The sequence below is a fragment of the Papaver somniferum genome, unplaced genomic scaffold, assembly GCF_003573695.1.
Source record: "Papaver somniferum cultivar HN1 unplaced genomic scaffold, ASM357369v1 unplaced-scaffold_117, whole genome shotgun sequence".
NCBI lineage: Eukaryota > Viridiplantae > Streptophyta > Magnoliopsida > Ranunculales > Papaveraceae > Papaver > Papaver somniferum.
The window spans coordinates 8486034-8492033 of record NW_020620714.1 but is presented as its reverse complement, the minus strand read 5'-3'; the positions used below and the strand labels follow the sequence as shown (position 1 = coordinate 8492033).

The 6000-nt window shown below is 39.9% G+C and overlaps 1 pseudogene; it reads left to right on the top strand.

Moving 5' to 3' along the window:
* The first annotated feature begins 4005 nt into the window (after positions 1-4005).
* LOC113329791 lies at positions 4006-4597 on the top strand (annotated as a pseudogene).
* The last annotated feature ends 1403 nt before the right edge of the window (positions 4598-6000 follow it).

Here is a 6000-nt window from a genome sequence, read left to right as displayed (position 1 = left end):
GAGAACTTTAATCAGGTAAATCACAAATCTTATTCTTCCCTGGTCGATACGTATTTGGCATAGCTGATAACTTGACTTGGAGTTGTTTTCTGGCTTCTGCAGCGCACAAAGTAGAAGTAGAAGAGAAACAAATTTTGTAATGTGATCAATGTGCACATTTATCCAGAGACTAGTATATACGAGGGAATTGGATGTCAGACGCTCGTTTATGCTAGTAATTTCACTTACTCCACATATCATGTTTGTGCTCTTGCAGACTAGCGAGATAATAATTTTGGTGTTGATGGCAAATTGCTGGAGAATCTCTCTAACAGCATTTCGAAAGAATCGTGGAGTGGATAGAAAATCAACACAACAATTTTCACGAACATAGCTATAAAAGCTTAAACGAACCTCAATCTCTATCGTGTTGTGGACAAAAAATCAACACAACAATTTTCATGAACTTAGCTATAAAAACTTAAACGAACTTTGATCTCGCAGTAGTACAATACTTATATGCTCGCTGCAAGTGGTACTTTTCAACACCGTAACCATTAAAGGTCATTGACTGTGTAAACGATTAGTTCGGCTGCACTTGTGAGGGAAGAAGGACTGCAACTTTCTAACTTTTAGCTCCGTCCTGTGAAATGTTAAGACAAAAACTCTCTTGATTGTGCTGCTGCAGCAATCAATAACCAGTATCATTATCTTAAATTGTGCTGGTGTCGCCAATGAATTAAGCTGATCTTCTTGATAACTAATGGGAATGACTAGAACAGTTTCATCATCTGTAACAATCTTTTTTATATCTTCACGAGATGCACATTTTCCTTCTAATTTACAGGCTAACTCGATGCTCTTGATGTCTTGGAAAATTAGTTGTTGTATCGAGGAACCGATGCTCTCGTAGATATAACAGCTTGTCATATAGTGCCTGACCATATAATATAGTTGGCCAACACGATAATCTTCAAGTTACTTCTTGTATGACTCCTTGAAAGTGCAACTTATGAGAGTAGGTTCCTTTGGTCGTGATCACTGAATTTTGTGCTATAACGGAGTGCTACGTAACTTGCCCCTAAACATGCGGTTCAGAGAGTTACACAGCTCGCCCCCGAGTTATTGTTTTCTGCACCAAGGTGTTACGTATCGCGTCCCCAAGTGACAACGGTCGTAGTTGGAGTGATAGTAACTCTCCCCCAGCAAGTGTCATGATGCTAAATGCTCGCACAAGGGTGCACCTCCTTGCTGCATCTGGCTCACACATGAATTGAAAATATGTGTTTTCTGCTACCTTGAATTCGCGCGGGGCCAATCCCACTATTCAAGATTCGCGCAGATTGTAAGAGATCGAGTAGGACGATGGTCGCTATGACTCTTAATTATGCGTGTGAAGATTAGTTCTACTGCTAGAACTCGCGTAGGACTCGAACCGTCGCTACTGTTCTTAGCTCGCGTAGAAATGCTTTAACCCTACTGCTGGAACTCGGACCGTCGCTACTGTTCTTGTGCAGTATATGTTTGAATTAGTGCTGAAATCCAATGTTCTTTAAGGGTATGATTGGAAGTAAATTACTTCTGCACTGATTAGCTTTTTACATTCCACAAAGATCACAGAATATAGAAATATGGCTAAAGGTGTTATCCAGATGTGAATATATACTGAACAAATTTTGTATGTGACAATCAATGCGATTAATGGAATAGACTCACATTGGGGGTGGTGTAAGTGGTAGTGATGGCGATGACCACCACAAACCGATCGTCTGCCTTTCTTTCCATTAGTAGAGTGTTGTCATTTGATCCGGTTCTTTCACCCCGATTTCAAGCTAGTGCTAGTTGGTGGACTGCTGGCTTCCAATTGTATAGGACTGGTTCTTCTGGTACAACACTAAAACATGTAGGCTTCCTTCTTTTGATGAGTCTGTGAAGGCTATCTTGAGCATCCGATTATTACTGATGCAAAGGCTGAGTTTGCTCTGGTTCCTCAGATTGTAGCTTTTCCTTAACGTAGCAAGACGGTAGGCGCAGTGAGTTTGTTGTATGCTATCTTTGTTGGTGCAACTTGGCAGCTATCTTTGTCGTATGCCTACGTCGACCGAAAGAAGAACTCCTTTCTTTTCGGCAGAAAATTGTAATTGAACTTTGGTACTATCGACCATTAGGTGGCTCAAAATTAACAGTAGTTGAAGTGCTGCGACCTTGTGTTGCAGCTGGATAATTCTGAAGATTCTGCATACGTACGCTTGTTCAGAAGAGGTCATGGATTTGTATTCGCGGCACAAAATAGCATGTTGGGCAACAATTTGATTTAAAGCCACCATGAATTCGGCCAGCGAAACTCAGGCTTCCCTGTTTTCGTGTCACTGAAACTGATGATTACTGCATTTGAAGTTGGAAACGAGCGATTCTTCTCGTCGTCCCGTAGAACTCTAGTGTAGTGAGTTTGTTGGCGCAATGTTGCAGTTAAGTGGCTAATCAGATTTCCCCAACCAGTTGCGTGATTTGAGCATCGCAGGACCGTGCATAGTTGATCCTATGCCCGGCAGGGTGATCACCAATATGCTTGAACATCAAAAATTCTTGATGGAGGAAGTAGAATTCTTTTTGTAGCCGAAGTGACGACATCAAGCTGCAGTGGGGGATGACATCTTGCCTCTGGCGTTACTGAATGCAGTGAGTCATTAAACAAAGTTGAAGTGATAACCACTCCTTCATTCTGGAAATAAGAGGATCAATGATCATACGTATGAACAGATAAATTTGTATTTTAATGACATAAAAGGGGACAAACTTATCTGTGATTTATGATGACCAAGGTCTGCCATGTTGAACTTCAAGAAGATGGTCTGCCTAACTCCAACAAAGAAGGCTTCCCTTAAAGACCGCTTTTCTTTTAATGGATCAATGGAACGTTACATAACTTCTTTCAAGAACCAATCCCACGTTTCTGTTAAAACACTTGAAACATGCTTGCAAAATAGCATTAATCATCAACTCCATGAACTCCTATTATGCTGAGCAAGTTGCTTGAAAACTTAGTGATATGAAGCATATGGAGCGTGTCATCTTGATGCCTAATGGTTTTTACTAAGCATGTATTCGCTCATTAGGCAATTTAATTTATGGATTGACTAAAAAGAATTCAAAGAGACAAGGGATAGAAAGTATGGATTATCGCTTTTGCAGGCGCTCTCGGAGCTGATTTATATCGACTGGTACGAGCTAGCTAATCGATCCCAAACATGTTGGAGTTCATTGGATCTGAGGCTCTAAGCTGGAGGTATCAACCGATTTCTTTCTAAGCTTGCTATCTGGCCTTCGGATCTTATAGATGTTCCTCAACGCCTGTATGATTTGAAGCAAGACCAAAAAACAAAAAAAAATCTTTTCCCTTTGTGAATTCTTTTGTTTTGTTTTCCGCCAAGATGCTTTCTGAGCTACTTCACGAACACGAACTTGACTTTTTTCACAAACGCAACTTCAAGTTTTTTTTTGTTGTTTTTGGGATAACACGATTATCTTTTCTCGATTACTCTTAGTCGGCGCCAATATTTGTACCCAAAATTATTTTTGGGAACGAAACACGATTGAATCGCTGGTTCGCTCAACTTTGAACATCTGTGCCAGTTTCTGTTTGTAATTGATATGAAAATACCCATTTTAACATGTACGACCGTCGGGACCAATTATTCATTTTAATTTATACGCCCCGAGGACCAGAGACCCAACTTATTTTAGACCATCTAGTGCTTATCGATTTTTTTTTTTTGATAGGCTAAAGTCGGATCCAGGCCTCTACTCAAATCCAGCCAGCTGAACTAGTCCAACTGCTAGACTCAACCCCGCCAAACCCCTCTATACAACTAATTAAATATAAATACAAACCTCTAGTACTGTGGGGATCCAACCCCTGACTTTCTCCATACCGGAGTTGATGGGATACCTAATTCGATAGTGCTCTATCGAATTAATTTTATAGGACTGACTGGAACCATTGTTTCTCTTTGATATTTGTACTAGATGATTTCAGATCAAGTTCTAATACTTCATATGCACTTGTCGTCAGCCATCAGTCATGGTTGCATCTGTTTGAAGGACTTGCAGGATGATTTCATGGGTGGTGCTGAAATTGTGAAGTCTGACCCTGTGGTGTCATTCCGTGAGACTGTCCTAGAAAAGTCTTCAAGAATAGTGATGAGCAAGTCCCCAAACAAGCACAACCGTTTGTACATGGAGGCACGCCCTCTTGAGGATGGACATGCTGAAGCCGTCGATGATGGTCGTATTGGTCCAAGAGATGATCCTAAAATTCGTTCAAAGATATTATCTTGAAGAGTTTGGATGGGATAAGGATCTTGCAAAGAAGATCTGGTGTTGCGGTCCAGATACTACCGGTCCAAACATGGTTGTGGATATTTGTAAGGGAGTTCAGTACCTTAATGAAATCAAGGATTCAGTTGTAACAGGGTTCCAGTGGGCGTCAAAGGAAGGTGTGCTAGCCGAAGAGAACATGAGAGGTATATGCTTTGGAGTATGTGACGTGGTACTCCATTCTGATGCCATTCACAGAGGTGGTGGACAGGTTATTCCTACCGCTAGGAGGGTTATGTAAAGTGTTAGCTTTTGATTGCATTTGAAGTTAAATAAGTTTACAGAGATTGGGCTGCCTGTCCAGGATTGCAGGAAGGAAAATGTTCAAGGCACACATTCGTTTTAGTTCAAGCCTTAGGGTCTCTGCTACCTTTTTTATATCACGTGAAAATTCTCCATGCCAATTGCCTTGGATCATTGAAAAGCATCGCCGTGTCTCCTTGGTTAGAAAATCAAACTCGTGCGTATGTACAGGCACAGGTGATATTGATTTTTGTTAAACTGAAATGGGTGAAAATGATTAACCACAAACCGAATTGTGTTAATTAGTTGTACATTTACATAATCATGCTTTCTTCATTTGGGCTCATCCTCAAGTTGTGTATAATGAAGCTCTTATGATGTTTCTGCTTATATAATTCCATGCTTCTTTTTTTGATTTGTTTCCACAAGTATCTATACCGTTGGTGTTGTGGTTTTGTAATGTATTGTGGAGTTAAATCTATTAAATTTTTAGTATTTGATATGAATTTTAGATTTCTGTTGAATGTTGGAGAAAATTGAAATGAAGACTTTTTAATAGATTCGGGATTTCTGGAGTTTTGAGCATCTTTTCGGTTAGAATACTAGCTATTTTCCGGGGATATTCATTTTCCAGACTCGCTCCAAAGATACAATAACACAGTCTCTCCACGGGAATCTTCAATAAAAGCTTCCCAAATATCTAACCAAATCAACATTCTGATTTTAAGTGTACATGAAAAGAAAAGAAAACAAAAGTTTATGGGCTGTTGCACAAAAAATTTGATACATTTGAGCATATCGGAATGACATCTTTATATCTCTAATACACACTTAACAGCTCTAGTGTCACTTTGTTGGCACACGTAACTACTTGTTAGGCTGTAACAAATTTATTGGCATATTACTACCATAGCCTTGGGCTACAGCATGTTAATATTCAACTGCGCATTCTCCTTGACCATCCTGGAAATCTGTTGCAGTAACTCATATTCTATTACAAGCTTGAAGATGCAAACATCATCAGCTTCAATGTTGGTTATGTTAGCTGAAGATACGGATTTAGTGATGTATGCATCTTCCAACTTGTAAAAGAAATAGATAGTAAATAGGAATTCTCTTCTTATAGCTTTTCTTTTGCAAATAAGAATTGCTGCCGAGCTCATAGAACTACCAGAATGTGGTGATGAGGTGACTGCTTCTACCTGAATCATATGGCTTGAGCCCCATCCATGCTTGAGCCACTTTCACCTCATCATGCTCCATCGTCTCAGCTTCCTAAAAACAAAATACTACTGTATCAAATACCAGGGGTCCAAATGAAAACTGCAAATGCAAACCCATAATTGAACTTCAGACCACATACCTTAATGTAGTCAGGTTTATGCTTTCTGCAACAGTCGG